This window comes from Coturnix japonica, chromosome 4 (genome assembly GCF_001577835.2).
Source record: "Coturnix japonica isolate 7356 chromosome 4, Coturnix japonica 2.1, whole genome shotgun sequence".
NCBI lineage: Eukaryota > Metazoa > Chordata > Aves > Galliformes > Phasianidae > Coturnix > Coturnix japonica.
Window position 1 is genome coordinate 41,038,374 of NC_029519.1, and position 24,023 is coordinate 41,062,396.

General features: G+C 44.1%; 1 protein-coding gene across 3 annotated transcripts in view; it reads right to left on the bottom strand.

Annotated features, from left to right (window-relative positions):
• ARHGAP24 (Rho GTPase activating protein 24) overlaps positions 1–24,023 on the bottom strand; it is a 142,298-nt gene that overhangs the window by 44,858 nt on the left and 73,417 nt on the right. The window contains exon 1 of one of the 3 annotated variants that reach the window (XM_015861773.2): positions 16,162–16,278. The exons of 1 other annotated variant lie outside the window; for it this stretch is intronic. The gene's annotated coding sequence lies outside the window, so the exon portion shown is untranslated. Of the gene's footprint in view, positions 1–15,451; positions 15,474–16,161; positions 16,279–24,023 lie in introns of those variants that run through there. One more of the 3 variants, XM_015861774.2, reaches the window with a different exon arrangement.

The window sequence follows — 24,023 nt, forward strand, 5'->3', positions numbered from 1 at the left end:
AGAGAAACAAGAACTTCATTTATTCTGGAGGAAGAAAACTGGTCTGAAAACAGTAAGATAGCTCTCATCTAAAACATCATTGCTAGGTATCTTGTGCACTATGTTTTGTTTAAAGGAATGAAATCCTACCCATTTTGGTTATCTCAGCACATGCAGTATCAGCTCTTCTTACTCCTCTAAACCCAAAAACCTCGCTGTGAAAAGGAACCAGACCACAGAAAACATAGGATTTGTAACAGCAGCCAAGCATTCAGAAAAGCCAAATGCTATCTGAGAAAAAACCATGTTGAAATTGTCCCCAGGCTGCACGTGGGGAAAGGAGAAAGAACACATTCTGGCTCAGGTTCTTATAGATAACCTGAAATTTTCTAACCCGGGCAAGTGCAGAGAGCTTTTATTTTTAAAATAAATAAAATTAAATGAATAAATAAAAATTAGCCAAACACATTTTCCATTCCCCCACCCACTTCCTCTCTATTAGCTCTTGAACTGATAATTTAAGAAGAAAGGAGTTGCTGATCCTGGCCATTGACTCCACAGAGCAAACTAATAGACACTTCTGGCAGAAATACAGCAGAAATTGCTATGTCTGAGCCAGGTGCTGAGAACTAGCAATTTGGCTTTTTTTGTTTAACTAGAAAAGGCCAGGGCCTGGAAGGTACATTGCATGAGAAATTTAAGAGAAATTTATCAAAGCACAGAAAATCAGATCAATAACATTTCAGATTATAAAGCATTTGGAAACTGTAACTAATGAACAGCAAGTATATCACCATCCTGTGAGTGAGATGATGACATCCAGGAACATTCACCAAAGAGATATCCTCTCCATTCTGCACCTGGCATGCTGAGCACATTGCTGTGTGGCTCTGGAATAGTTTCCCCACCATGGCATCACCAAAGGTTCAATATACTGGAAAACCAAGGAGGATCCTATATGGATATGCAGTACAGGCTGACAACAAAACTTCTATCTGCTCCTGTATACAACCTCAATAGTTGTGAAGAGTCAAAGACTAAATCAGAAGCATTTAATTAAGAGAACTCTGGGAATTCTTCCACATTTGTCATGATGTACAAATCATCTCCACTTGAAATCAAACATCAAAAATTGAATGTTACATTCATAAAAATGGAAAAGAAGTGCCAACCAACAACTGTCACTCCAGGTAAACACACACAGTAGCTTCTCTCCTCCAGTAGAGGAACTAATGCAGTCATAGGCATAAAAATGACTGCAAATCACTCGAGGAACAGACTCAGCAGTTCTCCATGTCTCCCTGAGCCTGCTGAACATTATTAACAATGGAGGCATTTTCAGCTCAGTTACCCACCGGGAACCTCAGTCTTGTGTCAAGCTCCAGAATCCAGTTTCAGCAGGAAGAATGACCACTACTGAGCCAACAGCAGCCAAGCGACTGTGCTGCTCCTAATTCCTTTCTCCTCCCAGAGCACCCGTACAGCTGAAGGGGAAGGCTGCTTACCAGAAGCAGCACTCACTTCATCTCTGAGAACAAAAGCCCCAACCAAAGAGATAAGCATCTGCTCCTTCTGCACAGGGGCTATACCATGGCTGTTTCCAAAGGACACAATGAGGACTCTGGCAGGTTGTACACAAGCTTTGCTGCTTTGCACTCTCACAACCTCCCATGCAGACTGAATCAGCCAACAGGGGTAATGCACAATTAACAGCTTTCATGGACCACAAGCAGCACGTTTATCATGTTTTACCAGCACTCCAGGTAGGTGCTAATGTTCTCCCTTCTCAGTTTGTAGCAAATTGAATCCCTCATTTTCCAACAGCTGTGATCTTAAGCTCCATTTTCACTCAGTTTCATTGATTAGAAAGTATAAACACAGACACATGCTTCTAGTTCAGTGCATACAATGACAGAAGTGTTATGATACTACCCAACATTCAAACTGCCAGTATCAACCCCAACACAAGGTGCAAATCTAGAATATTTCCTTGAAGGAACAATAAGGTTAAACCAGCCCCAACGTGCCAGCAGACCGCTTAAACAGCTCATCTTTTAACTAACGATTAAAATGTAAATCTCTCTCCTGTTCCAGCCTCAAACATCTGTTGCTATCACTGCTAATCATCACATACAAGAATGCACAACATCAACATTCTGCAGTCAAAAATATCACTCCAAAAACCTTTCATTCGGAATTCATAGAAAATGTGGTGGTGGTCTTCCTCATTTGGATTTCAGAAAAGTCAGACTGATTTTACTTATTTATTTTGTACAGGATTAGTCTAGAGATTAATGCAAACTAGTGAGCTGCGTTTAATGATCACAGACAACCACTTAATAAAAAAGATGTAGGAGAAAAGATTGCAAGGCATCAATAATGATCCTAATTGCCATCTGAGTTATAAAATGCCAGTTATCAATATAACTTCCCTCATCATTTGGGAATCACTCTGTATCTACCTCTCACCGTATCGTATGGAGCAGGAAAGCTGACCACCTGCTAAATATGCTGGTAAGGGCCATTTAGGGTAGGAAACCTTGGTAATTATAGAAATTCTGTTTTTATTAAACTTGCTGCGTACTATCTCCATACTGCAAATCTAAAATAGAGCACTGTTCATTGTTACCATCTCTGCTCTTCCAACAGGCAGTGATAAGCCAAATGAAAAGCTTATTTAATTCTTAGTTTATTTTCAAGGAACCTTCTGCTTTCCCTGTCAATGCCTTAAAGAACCCTGCAGTAATAGAAAGGCTTCGCAGAAATCCTAGAGGTCTTTATAAAAATAGGATATGGTAATTCAGCAATCCCTGCAGAAATCTGAAGGATTTTCAATAACATTATGACGGAACATTAATAAAGGAATGCACATCTTGTGGTACGAGTATTGCAGTACTGCTGACAATATTTCATTATGAAAATTCCTAGAGGGCAGCAGGGATCCAGCTATGAAGACAGCACTGACACCCACAGCTCATAATGTAAGGGAGCAGAACGTAGGCTATCATTTATTAAAGAAAAGCTGGATTCTCACAGTCCTTCAGAGCTCATTCTTTTGGGTGCAGTTTCAGCCTTCAGCCCACCTAAAGCACATGTTAAAACATATCAAAATGGCATTAGCAGTCAGGGTGTACTTATCTTTCAAGGCTTTACTTTAATAGACACTTTATCACTAGTTTTAATTAATGTAATTGCCACACTAAACTCTTGAGGGGAGAACACAGATGAAAAGACTTCACAAGATACCGATATGACAGGTTTATTAACATTATTGCACAGTGACTGCAATGCCTATCAAGGCTGATCCTTCCAAATTGACATCTGTGCCTGTAATTCAGAAGGGGGACTCAGTAACATATAACCTTGAGCATGCAATGATGTAATTACTGAGGAGAAATGAGATGGAATTACAAATTTAATTTACTTTGACATATTTGACCAAAAAAAATATAGCTAATGTAGTTGGTAAATTGTGAAATCAAAGAAGTAGAGATTAGAAAGGAAGCAACGTACACCCTTCGTCAGCTTGTGGTTCCAACCTGCAAGTAGCCTGCAGAGCCAGAAGTATTGCAGTAGAAGGCTGCAGTGAGTCTAAAAGCAGTAGAAGCTCACATAGGTCTGTGCAGGCAGCGGACAGGAGCTAAAAGCAACACTTTGCTTGTCACTTGCTCTGTGCTGCTCCGATTGCCACAGTTGAGCTGAATTCACATTTTCTTGGTAATTAAGGTTAGCAGGACAGAGTGCATGCAGTCTCAGCCCCAAACAAACCAGATACACAGAGCACTCTGCCTCAGTAGTCAGCTACAGATGATACGTGTGTCTTGACAAGGATTTTACCAGTAATGTAATGATCCACAGTAACGTCTCCTAGCAGTGAACCCAGTTTCTGGTCTCAATGCACTGCCAGCACCTGCAGGATTTATCACAGAATGGTTTCAGTTGGAAGGCACCTTAAAAAGCTACCCAGTTCCAGCCCCTGCTGTGACCATCCAACTCTTTATCCACCAAATAGTCCAGCCTTCAAATCCATATCTCCCAGCTTAGAGATAAGAATGCTGTGTGGGACCATGTCAAATGCCTTGGACATGTCCAAGTAGACAACATCAGTTGCCCTTTCTTTTTCCACCAATGCTGTTACTCATTCATAGAAGCTCTGTGCTTGCAGCTTGCCACTTATGCCAAGCGCTGCAAGTTTATGCAAGATCTCTTTTTCCTTCCTCCCTGCCCATTTAACCTCTCATAACAGATTCACAGAAAGACTTCAGGAAAAATAGGCTATTACAATACTAAGAATTTTTTATTTGTTTAGACAATACGAACAGAGAACAAGAATGTAAAATATTTATTCAAGCAAATGACATTTTATCATTTTCCATACTAATGTGGTAAGAAGAGAATGAAAACAGTTTAAACTCAATTGATGGAACTTAGTTATCAGATAAGACAATTAAAAGAAAAAAACTGGGAAGTTAGCCATGCCACAACCTGACATCTGCAGCTTGAGCCTCCTTTCTTTGTGCACACGTACTTTTGCATATGTGTACAGGAAAGTGTGCAAACCAGCCCCTGCACTGGCTTCCTCAGGGCCCTTCCCACTCCCATAATTTCCATAGACTCAAGTGGCTCATTCTTCAATTTGGCTCAGCTGCATCACTAAAATTCCCAAAATTCTGGCCAGAACCCTCCAGTCATAGACAATAAGTACAAATTTGCATACTGTCCGATACTGTAGCAAGTTAATAGTAGCATTGAGATTGTTTTTAACACAGGTAGATAAATCAGTTCACAACAAACAATTCCAAATATGACATGCCATCTCGCTGCTGATGTCACGGAGATGCTTGGACGAGGAAACCTGGCGTCAAGGGCTTGAATCTAGTAATGTTCGTGGCCAAGCGCTAGACCTATGTATTTTGGCACCTGAATCAAATGTTTTGTACTGCATAAATTAAATACCTAAGATTGTATTTGAAGCTGCTCTTAAAGCACAGAGCTGCTATGGCAACAGCTTTTGTAGGGAGCAGCTTCTCTCCTCTCTCCATGCCATCAGCACTGTAACAGTGCGTTCTCAGCAACACCCCCCAAAGAAATGCCCCAGCCGCAAGAAGTGCAATGGGCAGCTCACCACTTCCATCAGCAGCAGTGCTTTCTGCAGGCTTGATTGGCTTTCACTGGAGATGTGCCTCCTAAATATGAACTGCAAGGTAAATAGGCAGGGCTACCTTGGGGACTCCTGCTGATGTGCTGCAGAATGACAGCAACTCTACTCTGACCTCAGTACCCACTGAGGGCATTAATAACCATGACAATTACCATAGCGAAAAGACACAGAGAAGACCTAAACAACCGGCTACTACAGACATGGATTCATTAAAATACGCAGGGCCTTCCAGGCTGCTGAGCACCCCTGGCATGTTTTAATAACAGAGCAGAAAGGCATCCACTTCTTTTCATGATTTCCTGCGGGGGAGACGGTGTCATGCCGGCACAGCCACAGCAACAATGACAACAGAGCATTGAGGCGGACAAAATTGCAGAGATGGAAAGGCAACAGCTACCCAAGTGAAGCTTTTCATTAGCGACTGCCCTGGACCAGAACACAGTATCTGAGCCCTTTCTCCTAGAGACACTCCGGTGGAGCTGTGCACTGACTTTGTGCCCGGAACCCACGCTGTGTTTCATGCAGCGCTCAGTGTAAGGCCTTGTGCTGAATGCGTCATGGGACATGAGGCCTAATCCTCAGCTCTCAGCAATTCCTACCTTGCTGCAGACCTCAGCTCACAGCTACAGCTTTTTTGCAATACACACACGGAGTTCTCCTTCATTAGAAGCCATTACAACTGCAGGGATAACAAAAGCCAGTTACCAGAAGGTAAGGTCTGCAGCTGCCAACCAAGTTGCTAGTGACACACAAAGATAAAACCAGAGCCAGGGCTTGCCAAAATGCCACCGGAGACCCTAGAGCAATAGGAGGGGATGGGATGACAGGAGCAGTGACAGCCATTTCTGGATGGCAGAAGTCTGTGACCCACACAGTCCTGCCCAGGCAGCAACACATCTACTGGGGAAGCTGTCCATCCCTGTAAGGACATAGAGATTAAAGGAAGGCATCACACCCATGTTGTCCTTGAAACGCTGCCACCTCATTTTCATCATGTCAACTCACCTGCTGCTTCCAGCAGATTCATGAAACAAACCTCTGCTTTCCAGAGAAGAAAACCAACAACCCTATCCTAGCAAATTCCCCTGTAACACACTGGCTACCAAAGCTGCGCAGGGGGGCTGTAGGAGAGGCTGTGTACTCTCATCCCAGGAGCTGTGCCCCTCATGCACAGGCAAAAATGGGAGGAGTGATGAGTCGAATGGGGAAACAAACAGCAGACAGCAAAACAGCTGCAGCAACTAGCGCTGCTCTGAACAGAACCCACTTTCAGCTGGGGAAGAGCCTGAGGATGAGAACATCAACATTTCCTCCGTTCCCTCTGTGTCTCGAGACTCCATCTGCTCTGTGTCATGGAGGATTCCGAGGCACCACTGACTTTGTTATTGTTGTTACAAAAACCTTTCTCAATGAACGCTTTTGATCCCCACGTAAATCTTTTTTTGAACATCCACAGTGGGCTACGGCCCAAAGGCAACACTCATTTTCATACCATCAGGATTTTTCTGTCGTGTGTGTAAGTCAGTTAAGAAAGGCAAGATGCACACATGAGCATATTTTTCGGCATTTTGCCATGCTCTGGGAAAGCAGTTGTTTTCTTTAGCTGCTGCTATAAATCAAAGCATGGAGATATGAAAACATTAAGGTATCCTTATTCATAGCAACGTAAGTGAGTTTGTAGAGTGCTGGCCAAAGAAAACGAAGAAGTCATCTCACTGACTCAAGATGATGAGATTTTTGGCTTCCTGAGTACAACAAAACTGGAAGGATTTTTTTCAGAGCAGCAGAGCTGGCAAACCAATATGAAACTATTCTCCTGTTATTATGCCGTATTCCAATACAACATTTATGATTTAAAAAAGAACGATAAGGTTCTTCCAAAAGGAAAAAACAAAACTTAGTCTTTTTCTTTTTTTAAAACTTGAATCTGAATTTGGTGAATTCAAGTGAATTACAGGCTTTAATTTATTTCATTTAATTAAGGATACCAAGGGCATGGCTCCACGCAGTCCCAGTGACACCTGCCCCTCTCTATGCACTCCTCTAGGTCTGTTACTCTCACAGATCTACATTAAACCACTGCAAACACAGAACTTAAATACTCATAATCTCACTGATCGCTATCACTTCTGCTTGGCGTCATGGCAACACATTACCTGGGAGGTAGCTGCCAGCTGCACTGGTTTGCTCATTTGTTAAGCTGGTGTTTTGTAATTTTATCATTACGACGGGCAATTAAATATATAATACAGGCAATTAAGCATAAGGCACAAGGAGTACCAGTAGTTTCTTTGCTCTTCTACTGCAAGGATCCAGGCTGGCATTTTTGTGTTGCTGGGTTTTAACCACAGAATCCCTATAGCAGGAAATGGTCACAGTAGCTTCCATGGCCAACATATCCTGCCAGGGCTCAACCCCATAGACTGGGATGCAGTTCCTTGACCCGGGTCAGTAATTTAACCATCGGCATGAAAGCTAAGTTGAATTCTGCATGTTTCCAAGCAATGATTTACAATAATTTTGCCTGTAATGCAAAAAACATTTCTGCCCCAGAGCTTCCATCTCAGTCTATACTGAATAGCCATACTTAAAAAACAATCAACAACAACAAAACACTATTATTTCTAGAGTGGAAAATGAAAAATTGCACACTATTTTTAAATCTCCAAAAATATTCATTTGGAAGTCATAGAATCACAGAATGGTTAGGGCTGGAAGGAACCTCAAAGATCATCTATTCCCAACCAATTAGTATACTTGGGCCCACGCTTGCCTTCCAGCATGTCCTTTTGGCCTTGTATCTTCCCTTGGTTTTCCACCCATTGTTCCCACAAAGGAAGCTTGTCTTGCTTGTGTCAGGAATGCATCTGCCACAGAGACTGTCCCCGGTCCACTGGCAGTATTTAACCCAATGCAAAATATTATTTTCCGACTTGGCTTTAGTTGCAGCCTTCCTTGTCTTGTATTTTCCCAAAATACTTCAGCTGGGAAAAGACAGACAGATTTTATGACTATAAGGCAAGTTTCCTAAAGGAAAGTTATTTTATGAAGTGCTTTATTATTAATTTATTTATTTTTTTTAGCAAATAGAGAAAGGATTTAGAAGCCAAAGTGAAACAGCAGTGATGACAGCTGGGTCTGAAATCTACCTGATGACTACTGCCTGGTTTTCAACATCCCCTTGACCACAGCACATAATGCAGCCATTCTGCTCAAAGTGGTGTCAGTCAGTATTAATTAGAGGCACAGGCACATTAACACAGCCACCAGACTGCTCTCTCAGTCTGCTGAACAAAGGCATCATTTTCCTGCTCCTGCTCTTCTAAAATAATCTCCATCCCCGGGTAAATTTAGATTTCAAGGGAAAGTGCAGAAGGTCTCCAACAACCTCATTAAAGCACTCCTTTCATTGGTGAAAGGCAGATGTTTTTATTTGCACAAACAAACCACCAAACATCAACACAGAGTCCCAGACCAGAGACAAACATACTCCAGGAAGGAGAAGGCTGGCAATGGGTCAGTCCACACTGGCTGGCAAGCTTCATTTCTGGAATTAGCTTCTGCAAAAGATTAATCCTTGATATGTTTCAGGGATGCAAATGCTAAATTCATGTGGGCAAGTGCAATGCGGAGGTTTTATGGTCAAACACAGAGAGGTCACCGGTGCTTGTCAGTTTGACATTTCTGCTCCAAAACCTCACTGAACAGCAAGGTCCTAACCACGACCCACACAGATGTGAACTACAGAATATATATACCAGGGTGCAGGGAAAGAGGCAGGAAAGTATGGTAGGAAGGTGTATAGGGGACCTCCTCCACACCCCAGGCATCCCTTATCAGCCCTTGTTTGTGCTACTGAGCTAACAGAAATGAGGCATTAACCATTTTAAGCCATGAACAAATGCAATGCATGGATGCTTGGTTTGTGTAACACTACAGCGATACAGACATAGCCATTCTCTCAGGCTTTTCCTCCAGCAGCTCCAACCTCTTGAGCGCTTTACTCAGAGAAAAAGATTGACAGAACTGTGAGAGAGATGTCACAAATCAAACACCCAGTACTTCATAGGTCATATTCTGAGAGACAGTGACAATAAATCTGACTTTATTTCCTGAATTACAATGCTAGCTTTTTCCTCAGACTAGTATTTCAGAATACCCTTGAGAACTTCCATATTTAAGTATGCCATTTCCCATCCATATTTACTGGAATAGAACTTCACCCTGCAATTCTTCATGATCTCATTCGTTTTGAATCTGAGCATCTCCCCTTCTGCTGTATCAAAAAGCTTGGTCATAGCAAGCTTACATCATAAAACAAAAGCAGTAATTTTTATGATGCATCATACATGAAGACGGGTATTTTGCAATTTTTCTTTTACCTCCACTTCAATCCTAATCTGATTTTGAATGTTATTATTAGAGATTAGAGTTTACTGTTACAATTTGCCCACAGTGAGAGATACTTCATTCTTATTTCATCTGTTTGGATTAGCACTGCACAGCCATCACGACTGCAGCACAAATTTAACACATTCTTCATACGTATTTAATTCTGTTCTTATTTTGAGAGATACAGTTTTTCCCTTAGTTTCCAGTCATTTTGGTGGCAAAAAACACCTCACACCCAGAAATAACCCTGCCTCCTTCTGGGTGTAGGATTTACTAAAGCCATTCTGTCCAGGAAAGAAAAATCAATCATATTTCCATTCCCTAGAAACAAGAACTCTCTTTCGTCAGAGGGCTGGGAGTTGCTCGCAGCACAAGCTGACATGCACATATACGGGCTTTCCCACTGACACAATGGAAATTCCTCATCAGGAAGGATTTCTCTGCCCTCCAGCTGGAGGTGTGCTACAGCCACTGCTCCAGCGGCTCACTCTGATCTGCTTCAAATGGAAACTTGAAGCGGAAAGTTTCAGTGGATGCAGGTTTTTGCAAACACATTCCAATATTTATCAACAAATCCCAGCATACGCTGCCTTGATGTTCATGTCTTTATACGACAACAGATTGTGGTGTGGGCAAACACACTCAGTGCAAAATGCAACAGGCTTCATCTGCTGTTTACCCCGGGACGATGAGCAGTTTTTTACCCCAAGACAACACGTAGCTTTCAGCACATTCAGCACATTGCTCTGTCTCCACCACAACGTCCCTCCAACAGCCTCATCTCCTTTCACATGCCTGGGACAAAAGGAAACACACCACAGTACCTCTGTTCCCACTGCTGCAGTTCTTCTGAGGCCTCCCTGTAGTCTGGTAGGACAGCAGAACACACGATCTAACTAGTAACAGGTCATACGGGTGTTGCTCCCCACCGATGTATGTTGTATTTCCATCAGGGCTGCTCTGCCTCCTGCCTACACAGTCCCAGACAAAGGTTACGCTGCCACAGCACTTTCTACATGGAAGAGCCATTCCCCGTGAATGCCCCTCATGCCGCAGCAGCAGTGTGAGGCTGCTCCATGCAGCCCTAGGAGCTGCAGGAAGCAGGGGAGAGAGATAAGGCTGCTCCAACAACAGCAGGATGCCTCCATCCCAGGAGAAGCTTTGCTCAGGGCTGCTGCATGAGACTTTCCCTTTAGAAAACTCAGCTTTAATTCACCAGATGTAAAAGACAAAAGCACAGGAGGAAAAGCCTTACACTCTTCCCTGCAGAGAGGTGTTCCACCTCAGGGAACACCACCACAAACTCTGAACTTGGGTTGTCAAAATTAAAGGTTGGGTCCCTTTTGTCCTCCTGGAGCCTTCCCTGACAGTTTAAGGAAATGGGCTTTTCCCAGTTCATAGTGTGATGCAGGAGAACCATGGATTTCATCTGCAACACAGCAGACACAACACAGGAATACAACAGGAAAAAGAGAGAAGAAACAGAAGGATTTGTGGGTTTGGGTTTCTTTTCCTTTCTAAAGAAGGCAAACCGTCAGAAGTTTAAATTTCATGGAAATGACTGCATCGCTCACATTCCAAATTTAGCTGCAACAGCCACATGAGATAAGGCAAAGAGCCCCAGTGCTGTGTCACAACTGCAGTTCGGTATACGGAACAATACCAAACACACGTCCTTTTTTGGCATCTGCAATGGAGAGGCTTAAGCTTCAGCACCTTCCCAAGAGCTAGAGAGCACACTCCACTCAAGCTTCCCTTCAGTTCAGATGACTCCACTCATCTACTTAGTAATAAATTGGTTCCCAGTATTCACATACCAAACTGCAAGTCTGTTCCTCCTCACTCTGATGCCAATTTTGTTTCTGGTGTAAAATGAATGTTGCTATCATCTGCTCTTGCTTGTACTGTCTCAGCCCATCCCATCACGATCTATCACAGACTGCCTGTCAGCCAATTGTGTGTGCGCTGAAAACACCAAAGCCGTAATAAACTGGAGTTCGCTCCTCATTGATTCTCATTTCACCCAACCCAGCTGCTGCCCAGCAATGATGCTGTGCCTTGAGAGGAGTTCCCTGCTCTGCCGGGCCCTGCTGTCACCATGCACAGAGCACCATGACCTCTGAAGGACGTTTGGACCTCAAGAGCACAACACAGGGAAATCTTGTTCAAACCCTCAGGGTATTTGTCTTTGCTTTAGCTTCCTAAAACAAGCACTTATGAGGAAAATAAGGCTTTCTGGGTTTGCTTGTTTTTTGCCTAACCAGTTTTGAAAAGCTTCCTTCATCCGTACACTTTTAGCAACTGAATGCTCAAAAAGCAGAAAGCTTCTTGACAAAGGAGCCATGACCTGTATCTTGCCCTACTCAGCAGCACTGTATCCTTCTGCCTGCTTATGGAATAAAGCAAAATGTTGCATGTGAAAGGAGGTTCAGCAATTAGGGCTTCTTCCTATGACTCCTCAAGAGCTTTTTGCACTGCACTCACAAATTCTTTTAAAATTTCTCTGCCACATTTTCCTCTCTCTGCAAAAAGCAATTAAGAATATTCACTGACCTCACAGGAAAGACACGTTGCTTCGGTTAATTAAAGGCTTTAATATCACCTAGTGAAGGGCTTTATTGGGATGCAAAGTGTGTAATAAACCCAGAAAATGAACCAGAGCAGAGGAAGAGGTCATCTCCAAAGTAAAGTGTGTCAAATAGAGATCTCACTGAGATTTAAACAAAAAGTTTCCATTTAAATTAGCACAATGTGCTTTCTCACCATGCCTAAACTGAGACTTTACAGTGTGAGCTCACATGCTAGTTGGGGACCTGGAAGGAATATATTTAAAGGCAGTTTTCAATCAAAGGTACCTGACCTAAACTGCTGCCTATATGCATCAGCATGCTGACTGCTACAAGCTGTACAAAGGCACTGAGCACCAACAACAGTGCACCCCTACCATGATTCACCGTCTCAAGCAAAAGCCTCTTGAATCTTTTGAGGTTAAGAATAAAAAAACAACAACCAATCAGCTGCTTTTAGTACAACACCTGAAAGCCTGCAGAGAATGGCATCTTACAGACTATCACCTCACCAATCACTTCCACCTGCCGAACACTGCATTTTTAATGCTCTAACAAGTGTTTAGAAATCTGATTTACAGCCTTCTGCCAACAGCAACCAGGGTGAAAAACCTACTTCTGGACCTGAGGAGGAAAAGGAGGAAAAGGAAAAGTCAAGGAAAAGTTCAATCTCAAAGAAAAGGTACAGGTTATCAGAAGCATCGTCCTCTAAGTAACTGCTGCCCCAAGCTGAACGACCCTGTTCCTGGTGGTGTTGCAAGCCTGACACCGCCATACTCAGATCAAAATGCATTTTTCAGAAAGTCTGTTCCAAAGAGCAGGTGCAATCTTGAAAAATCAGCATCAAAGGACCGCAACTGCTCTTCCAGCAGCAGGAATGAATGGTGAGAACTTGCAGCTCATTACATGCATGTTGTTACAGCGCTTCATAACTCAGTAAAATATGTATTGGAGGCATCTGTGGATAATGGTCAAGTTAAGCACTGCAGTAATCTGCTACCACCTGACATGCACAGACAGAAGTCAACAACTCAGTTTAATGATTTAAGGATTAGAATGACTTTGGTTTTGTATCAGACTTGGCTTAAGAAGGATGAGCTGGATTCATTAGAAAATGGAGTTTAATTAATAGACTACTTCAAGGTATAATTAGCTAATGAAGTACAGAAACAAAAAATCAGAAAGCAGTTTTAACCCAAAGTACACAACTGTGATTTACAGCTCTGCAATTAAAACGTGGAAAGAGTTCATGTGATAACTGCTCATCTTCACTAATAGCCCAGAAACCAATGTTTCTTTGAATTGATCTTCAAATATTTAAGTGCAGCCCAGGCTTCACAATTTGCTGCTGAGCTGTATCACCTGCATATATAGACTGCAGTAGATAGAGGTGTGGAGCAGATGTGCACTCCACTTATTTTCATTCCCAGTGGCACAATAAAGCCAGGAAGAAGCTGCACCAACTAAGATGTCTGCCCAGTCTGAGCATGCACGGACATTATGGTATGAGTACAACCCTATTTTGTTAAGACAGGTAGGATGTGGCAGCAGCCCACCGGCAGAGCAGGGCAACTCTGCAGCATCCAGATCTGGGTGCTCCCACCACACAGCCCATAGTACTGCAGTCCCCAGTGATGCTCAGTACATGACCAGCAGCACAGTGTCTCACCCACTGCCCCAGGTAAGAGGCTTAGGGCTCAGGGGGGAGAGGAGGAAGGGATTTAAAATCCAAATGCTGTGCAAGCACATGTTGACTTCATAACAACAACCCAGAGGTGGTGTTACTCCCTTCAGCATGGTTTCCACTTTCCACAGAGCCACAAATATTTATAATGCAATAGCATTATCCAAATTAACAGTCGTTAATATAGGAAATTGAACAGTCTGATCCTCTGCTGTCACCTATAGCCAGTATCTTGGACCGGGCAACAATGGCAAAACCAACCATATATTGCAGTGTGCTGGGAAAAGACCCAAAGGCTGCAAGGATCTATCAGGGGAGACAGAAAGATACAGCCAAGAACACACAAGGGTAATTTCTGGAGGCTAACAAGACCTTGATGCCTCTCAGTTTGGGTTGTTTGAATTCAGGATCACAGCACAAGGCAGCCCTGCACACAGCACTGATTAAGCCATTTCCAGACAACCTCTCCAGCAGTTGTTAACCTTCAAAGCTTTGGGTCTATAAGAAGACATGCAGCAATTCTTAACACAGGCACAGTGTCCCCCAGAGAAATGCTATTTGCAGCAGCACTGAAACATTCATCATTGAAACTGCAGTAAAATCTCATCTACTTTATCCAGAATTAACCCAACTGATCATCATCTTCATTATTCAGAGGGTCTAACAAATTCTAAACTGTGGGAACTCAGCTTGTTGAATTCAGATCATGGAATAATTGACTCTTCGCTCCCACTGCCTTCATTTGGGACGTCAGTGTTGTGACTGGCAATTCAATGGTCAGTGCTCAAGACCATTTCTGGAAGAGGTAGATTTGCCAGCATCAGCGAGAGCAAATCAGGGGATTTCTCGTATTTGAATACATTTTCTAAACACACCCTCAAACACCGTTAAAAATAGAATCCCATGGGAACACGACTGACCTCTGTCAGTTGTCTTGATCCAGTTCATACAAGCTTGAGGCAAATACATCCTATTGCTGGTGCAGTCTGTGCTATACACACACAAATGCACACATCTAACAGGGATACACAAAGCCAGGCTGTCAAACTGCTCCAACACCTCTCTTCTCATGCACCCATGGTAGCCCTGGGAACAGCGTGAGGTCCTGGCCAGCGCATTGCAGCAGCATGTTTTTAGTGCACAGAGCTGCAGCAGCTCAGCCTGCTGATAGCAAGATGAGATTGCTAAATGCAGAGTTCATGGGAATTTGGCCATGCCCCTTTCCTCAGTGTTCTACAAAGCGCATCAAACAAGAGGCACGCTATGCTATTTTAAGACAACATTATCACCGAAGATAGAATATAAGCAGTTTTAAAATTAAGCCAAACTTCAAGTCTCTCCCTGAATCCAAGCCTGACCGAACAAGGAGTTGGCAAACATTGCACAACTGTGTTAAAACAAAAGGCTGAGAACACAAAGCAGCAGAACACAAGCCAGCAACCCATAGTATAACACATGTGCCAAAGTGTCCTTGCCTAAGCACAGTGACTAGCAAGCTAGAATCTCCTCTTCAAAGTGCACCTGAAAAAGCATCACCTCTGGCAAACCCATGAGGAGGTGGGAAGGATGCTGCTGAAATCAACAGCTTGTCCCCTCAGCAGCATCACAGCGGGACAGGGCACAGCACATCCCAGCAACCCTCCTGAAAACAAAGCTCTGAGTTCTCACCTGGCACCAGCACCCACTGGCAGCAGATCTGGCAACGGCGCAGGCACCTCCGGCGCGACACTGGGGTGGCTGCCAGTCCCTCTCCCACTATCGGCTCTCTGGCAGCGCTCCCTCCCGTGACTCCATTGCCCAGGAATGGCACCCCCTCATCCCCAGGGCTGTGCCTTGGGCGCGTGGGGCCAGGCTGTGCCAGCCGCCGTGGGGACAGGCAGAGGTGGGGAACACGGCGCCGGAGCAGAGCCCACCCGCAGCTGGCACTGCACGGACATACAGGCAGGCACGGTCAGTCTGCCAGAACCCCCCATCAGCCGGACTGCCAAGGAGAGGCGGAGAATTGTCTTTCATAAGTTAATAAAGTTAGCAGAGAGGAAGGGATCCCAGGACGTGGCTACAGGCTACTCACCCCAGCACTGAAAGGGCTCTGCTGTTTTGGCGTTGTCTTTTTTTTTTTAAAGCAGGATTCCTTCACTTTGGGAAATGTACTTTTCCGCTACTCTCATTTGCTAACTTGTCCAAGATCCTGCAAAATCCCTGAAAAGGCTCGGAAAGAAGAAGGGAGGATTTGAAAGCTGACAGTCAGGGCAGGAATTCATGGAACGAGAGCTTTAAGGGCCAGAGCAGACGGAGGCAGCCAGCTAACGCTTTCCTGCCCTGTCTCTGACCCGCAGACCTACTCCAGGGACACGCCGAGGGTTACAACAGGGCAATACCTGCTCTTGATGGGTGATCCTCCGCATCAGCGTGGGCTCCTCGGAGACCCGCCTGGCCCCACCGAGTCCTGCAGACCCCTCGCAGCCACTGCGCCGCTGCTCCCAGGCCTTACAATCGAGTGGTTGGTTGTAAGAGGACTAAAAATAGTGCTGAGTTTTTCACTGGAGCACTTGCTTGAGTGAGCATAGTGCCAGGCAGCCTATGTGTTAGCGGGCTGCGTGCAGACCTCTAGCATTAAATACAGCTCAGATCTGCCTGAAAATGTGGCCACGGGAGACTTTAAACAGACTCTGTCTATTTTTTTCTGTGTTTTTTTTTTGGTTTGGTTTTTTTTCTCTCTTTTGAAGGACAGCACAAAATGAATCCCGCTTCTGACCACTCTAAGACTAAGTGAGCAGAGTTGTTTTAAGAATGTCCTGAGGGAAAGAGTGACTCACTTCAGCTGCTTTTATGATAAAAGATCCCTGGAGGAAGTATATCTCTTTAGTCAGTAGGCTCTGAGTTCTTTAGGGATCTGTGTGCCCTGCTGAAAAACAACATTTCACTTTGTTGGGCTTGGTAGTTGTTTGTTAATAGCCTGACCACCTGCTTCCACCTCAGAGCTAACATCAGCACAGGAACCAGAGCAGGATTTTGTACCGGCATCAGGAGAAGGATTAACAGAAGCATCTGCCCTGCAGGAGCCTTAAAGACACTGCGCGTGGAGGTTTATGGCACTGGTTGCCACGTGCAGAAGAAAAAACAGAGGGAATTCTTTTGCAAAGGCTCTCGTTGCTGTGGCTTGTTAAGAATCACTAAAGGCAAAGGGTGCAAAAATTTAAGACACCAACACCAGAGCTGCTGCCAATCCAGGCCGGGAGCCCAGAAGCATGTTTAGGGGCAAGTCTCCCCATCAGCATACACCAGGCTCACATCCATTTACACACATAGATATAGCAAATCAGTGAAAAAGTGACCATGGACACTGCTCTGTGACAGCATCCAGGATCCCGGGTTCTGCATTCACACAGCAGCAGAGGTGGCCACAAACAACAGTTCCTCCCTGCTCCACTCTGCAGCTATTGTTTAGACAGAGAAAGAGCATTAACAGAGCACAAATCTCTCACTAATTTAGCCTCACTTTGCCATCTGCTACTCTCCAGAAGTTGATCCTAATGAGAAAATACTTGAAAGCACTCTGGAGGACCAGCTGCACACCGTACAGTCACCAGTGGAGGGGAACGTTCCCTTCCCAATGCATCATCCCCTGAAGCTGCCCACCTGCTCCCTGAGCACGTTCCTTTTGAACATCCACCTCCTTCCCCTTTGTGGTGGAACAACAGGGAGGTCAGGAGCTGGTCCCTTAGTCTGTACAGTTTGGCTCTGCTCAGGGCTCAGTGGTGCAGATTAACTTCAAGCAATCACTACCAGATACACCTCCACTCCCCAGAAGACTTGGGAGCTGTGACATCCTATTGCTGCTGCTTCTCCCCATTTGCTATAATGCCTCAGTTTACCCAGCCGTGGAGATCTCAAAAGCAACCAGAGGAGTCACTAGTGCTGCAGTCATATTCCCCTGGTAGGCAGTCTGCAGTTTGCTGTTGGTGGCTCAGCAACACTGCTTCTCCTCCTCCCTGGGTCTTGCAATGGATAGTAAACAGGACAGAGACTATAGAAGTATGGGATCACAGAAGGGAACAACATCAAAATATGAAGACTGATGACTGGTGAAACACATAGAATGAGACACAGAGTGCAGTGCCACATTCTGAAGGCCAAGTCTGGTAATTCAGAAAAAAAAAAAAAAACAAAAAAACACTGTACAAGCTAATGTTTGAAATCTATTAAACATCAACAGCTTTATACCATCTCAAAGCAGCAATGAGCAGCACATTGTCTTAGCCTGTTGGGTGAATGGGTAGTTTTTGTGGTTGTTGTTGTTTAAACACAGGTTTTGAAGCAAAAGTGTTACAGCCCTTGATCCAGCCCAGCAGCTCAAGTACAGATAGCATAAATACCATTTCACTGTGCAAATGGTGAATTACACTCGACCTCACTCGCCAATAGCCTCACAAGGTGCCCTACAGTGAAAATCAAGCACTCAATCTCCGCAGCAGAAATTACACCGGTCATTTCTGTTCTGTCTCTCAGGCCAAGGGGCTGCCGCTCAACGCCTCTGCTTCAGCTCCCCAGTGTTCCAATGAAAAGATTCTTCGTTATTACAGAGAGACAGTAATGAGCACCCTGGGATTATCTGCAGTGCTTCATGTAAGCTCAGAAAGCTGTTCCTTTTTCCATTGTCTGTGCTGAAATGCAAGTCTCTTCCCCCCTTCAGTTTCAGCAGCTTAAGGCAGGCAAATCTTTAGGGGTGCCAGCAGGGCTACACCCACGTGTGAGACAGCAACACCCAGAAATGTGAATCACAAGGATCATGCACTAATGTAAATTTAGCTGTCCAGTGGATGCCTTGTACTTTATGACACATATTAATAATATGAGCACAGACACATCAAAGAGGGAGGGACGAAGGTAGACAGCTGAGTCGTGTAGGTATTCATAAAAGAATGCTGAGGAGCAATCTTAAAAACAGCCAGCGCTCCCCAGGCACTGTGTGAATTTAATGTGAGAAGAACACTTTGGGTTCTTTGTTAAATGCTCCTAGACAACGTGGGCATGGCCAGCTTTGGATATGACCACTGCATCACCAGGAAGCCTCTCATTTGTGAGTAATTTCTTTTGAAAGTAAGGCTAGCAATTCAGCTCTCAAAACTACTTTAAAAAAATAATAGGTATGATGATGACAGACATACAAGACATTCCCTCAAAAAGCCAAGCTGTTTTTCCAATCCTGTGCTGGATAAAATCAAGCAGCGTGCATTCCACGGGTGGGTGAAAAGTCAGTCACATGCAGGACCAGAACAGCAAATGAATGGACGTGCCAAAAGGGAGATGAAATCGCAATTCCACAAAATGGGAATCAGGCAAAAACATGATTTCCTATGAGACAGAGAAACAGAATGTGCAAGACCAGATGCTAACGGAGAAATAAATCTTCCCAAGCTGTTTCCTCCATTTCCTTCCAGCTTCACCACACTCCAAATCCAGTCCAGCTGATACGTAAGAAACAAATCTGCCTCTGCACCTGGGTGCTTTTGGGGGTTTTGTGTTCACAGCCCACTGGGATGCCCAAATACCTCTGAGTATGACATAGCAGCATCGCTCATGGAAGCTTCAATCAGCTGCACCGCATGAAGGTCTCTCAGCTGCACAACCATTTAACTCGCCCATCACATTTTTGGCCGTACTCCTGCCTCGCAGCTTAGACAAACGCTCTCCAGGAGCTAGGTCACAAGGAGGAGCTGCCATGCTACCTCTCAAAGAGCTCATTCTTAAGGGAAACAGGAAACATGAGAAACATTATAGCAGGTCTGGAAGAAAGTTTTTTGCTGCTAATATCTGTCAGGGCAAGGTCTTTTTATCTGTAACTTTGAAACGCACAGGTTTATTAAACACATATTTGTATGCAAACGGCCCTTCAGACACCAACTCATTTTCAGTTTTGATGCTGGCAAAGTGTGGTGTTTGTGTGATGCATCTGTCTTCCTGACATAAGCAAACTCCAGCTGTTATTTGCTTGGTTTAAAAAGCTGAGAGTAAACACAAAATTATTAAATAAATGAAGAATTCAGAAAGCTTGGATATAGATTCAAAACTTATTACACAATCACATCCACTTAGAGTCAAGGAAGGCACAGCAGAGCTGAGGGACTGAGAATTATATTCTCAAAGGAGCAGCTAGACACTTTCTGTAAGTGTGCCTTGTTTGGCAAGGTATGGACTTTGGTATTTTGGGGGATTAGGCAACCTAAAGACCTCTGAGTGTCAGTAAGTGCCCAGATGCTCATTCTGCCTGTGTCTTCCTGGGCTCCTGTCACCATTTTTCACCCAGCAGCCCAGGGACATGTCACCAGGGTGGTACAGTTTGTCTACAAGGTTTGTCAATGAGACCCAGCAGCACAGTCACTGTTATGAACAAGGAGTTCCAAACACTGAAATCACCTTGAATCCCACAAGTCATTCTCTTGTACTTTAAACAACACATTGTTTCTTCATCTAAAGTTTAAGCATAGTTTTGATGCATCAGAATAATGATACCAGACAGGACCTGTCTTACACTGTATAACCGAGTCTTTGTCATGAGGCCAGTCACCATTACATTCCCAGTAGGACGTAGAATCACAGAATCATTTAGGCTGGAAAAGACCTCTAAGATGATCCAGTCCAACATCAGCCTATCCCCCCCATGCCCAATGACCACATCCCTCACTGCCACATCTCCACGGTTCTTGAACACCTCCAGGAACAGTGACTGCACCACCTCCCCAGGCAGCCTGTGCCAATGGAGAAAGGCAATCTTCTTTCTACTCCAGAGCTTCCAGGGAAGCACAACAATGTCTACGCAAGAATTAGTTCTGCAGCACAGTTTCCCAGCTCACCTCGACACCAGCTGCAGCTCACATCAGCAGGGTATTACAAAAGCATAGGCTCAACAGCAGGCTGGAAAAGTTAAATTTCTGTCCTTCTTACTGATCTAACTTTGAGAAAGAACAATGAGAAAGGAAGGCAGAAATCTCACCTTCGTACACAAAAGTGCTTTTGTTTAGTCTATAAGCAGAGACAGAAGAATACCAGTGAACAGTTGCTCGTTTTCCATATCCCTCATAGGCAAATCCTAAAATAATGAGGGTCAACTGGGTATTAACTTCTTCCTTCAGGGGACCAAGACAAGAGAACAGAAATTCCCATACTTAATGCTAACAACATATTTTTGAGAAAAGAGTTATATAAACAAACAGATTATTCCTCCAGGCTGCAGTAAGTAGATAAATATTTTTCTCCCCTTTCCACAGAGAGCAAAACAAACGTAATGAACAACACCGAAATTACCTAACACAGACCTGAGAGGGGTTGCTCCAGGAAAAGAAGTTTAACACATGGATTCCCTGGTTTCTCCTCACTCCCAGTGCTGCTCCATCATTATGTGGCTCAAGGCAAGGCATGACTATTAGCAGCTACTCAATAACACCCAATTCTTGGTCAGACCTGCCAGCAGGAAAAATGATGAGAAACTTTGAAAGGGCAGAACCCTCTTGCAGGTGGAGAGGAACACAAGGTGCCATTTCACTCCCTCTTCTAGGAAAACAGACCTTCACTTTTTATACTATCATCACTCACAAACCAATATGATATACTTCCAAGTTCTGCGTAGTCTTAACCTGTTTGGAAAACATTTTTCCCATATGATCCTCAAGCATGTGCTTTTCCAAGAAGATAATGAGCAATTCCTTCTCCCCTTCACCCTGAAACAAGCAGCCCTTACCAAGAGCCAAGAAGCAGAGGCACCTTGAAGGCTGTGATATACTACGTAAACCATTCCAAACACAATGGGAATTCAGAAGAAAGTAAAGCCTGAGCTAGCTCTGTCCATGATGCAAAGTGGGATCATTCTCCCTGTAGGACACACATAAACACACAAGCACTGAAATTATGTAAGTAATTTTGCAAGTGGAACATGAGAACATTAAAAGCACAGATGACTTTCTCATTAATACTACAAATGTAACATTTTCCAAAGTGCTGATGTGTGCTTATGTTCAGAAGTACGACTCCCTTACTCTGTGTATCTCTGTCACTTCCCATAAATTTATAGGGACATTTGGTAACATGCGATTTCTCCATGCCCACCCAGACATGGTATCCCCAGCAGACTAACAGCAATTGCAAAACCCCAGTGCTGTTCCACACACTAAAACGGGCAGTCCTCAGGTACCATCAGGATTTACAAACATCAGCATTAGTTGGCATCCTCCCATTACAGAAACAGCTCCCCAGATTCCTGTGGTCACAGTGATTACTAAGTAGTTGAGAACAACAGTGTTGCAAGAAAACTAAGATGAGGCAGCTACCAATCCAGAAAGAAGAGGTAAACTCATTTCTTGCTCTTGTATTCTGAAGCAACTGGATGGACAAAAAGCAAAGTCAAAGTCCCTGGGTTTACTCGTTGCCATTATCAGGGAAGAGCTTTCCTTCTAAAGACGGGGACTTTGTGCCACATGAGCCATGCTAAGCCCTAGTCCTGGCCCAGCAGGCAAAGAGCTTCAAACACAGCCACACAGCTCCTGGGGCTGGGCTGACCACACAGAGCTCACTTGCCATCACTGAAACTTCACAACTCAGCTTTGCTGTAAGCAAATGCGAGCACAGCAGCACCAGCTCCCAGAAGGCTCCATCTCTTCACCAGATGCCTCATCATTACCCCAGCAGCACAGCAACCACTACATTGATGCCCCTTCAGCGTAAACAGACCTTCACATGAAATAGTTGGCCCAGCATTTCAAAAACTTACATAAAATGGATTTTGGATTCAAATTATCAATTCATTTCCCTCTTGGCCTTCCTGGGAATTGAACCCATCTACACAATTAAAGTGGATAAAGATTTTCTCTGAACCTGTAAAAGCCTGTTATTTATAGCCGCATCTCACCACATTAAACACCGTGCTCTAATCTATTTCAAGTTGATGAGATGACAAACACTAAAACACAAGCTGAATACGTTCCACACATTATGTATTTAAAGCACTGCAGAAATTTATTTATCAATTTCCATCTGAATTAGCAGCGATCTTCTCCTGAGCTGCTGGATTTGTATGAGCCCAGTGTAACACTGCTAGCAGGGAATTAATATGTCAACAGTGTGGGTTTTGTAGTCCTACTGACAGATCCATTTGCTGATCTTTAGCTAGGGTATTTCATTTTCATCCGACACCTAGAAGCTCCACCAGCACTTGTGGCTCACAAATGGGTCGTGATGCAATGGTAAAGCAACACTTAAATTAAAACAATCATAAAAGAAAAGCGATGCAGTTTAGGAGCAAGATGCAATATACACTTCGTTTCAAATACCTACGGGTATTTGGCTCAGTGGCCCAGTGCTCTGGTGTCAGTACATCTTTCTGAGACTCACCAGGCACCACCAGAGCGAGCCTCAACCCAAGAAGCTGTGCCGAGAATTACAAACAAAACCCACCCAGATGGCACCGTCTTATCAAAGTTTCACATGTCAGTCTGCTTGGTTAATTAAAACCCTCTCCTCTTCACAGTAAATGGCAGGTCTGTGCAGCAGAAATGGCACCAGAACAGATGTTAGTGAATTTGTCAAAGCTGCAAGCAGGATGATTGCTCTGACTTCAGTGTCGTTTGAAGGACTACTCTATTTACATTCCCACTGACCTCCCATGTCAAATCTGGTAAATATTACCTCTCCTTTGGCTGCTCTACAGGACAGCCCAAGCCAAGTTTCTTGGTGAAAGCTGTTTGCAGTCAGAAAACACCACATGATTACAGACAGCCTTTTCTACAGTTTCAGGAGAAAAACCTTCAACGATGAAAAGCATGCCTTCTTTCAAAGAGGCCTTTGTCTACGTCATCTTTCATCTTATCTGCTCAGGATTACCTTGAAAAACTACAGTCATGATTTCAGAGAGGAAAAAGAAGCCGGAGGCTATCCTGGCTCACATGGCTGTGCACAGAGGCAAGTGGAGTAGGGGTTAGTTGCAGCAAGAAAGAGACTAGACTCAAAAAAAACAGCTGGGGCCAGTGAGTGGCAGAGATGGCACCATACAGAAGCACAGCTCTCTGCTACCACACATTCAGAGTCAATAAGCAAATCTTCTCATCTTTGCAACTCTGTGGGAAAGCTCTCCATCTGAGATGCTCCAAGACAGTGACCATATACTATGAAAGTAGCCTTGACATAGGTATTAGCTGTCATCCATTTCAACTGCTTAGACTGGCTTTTCAAACTCTGTTATGATTGCTTC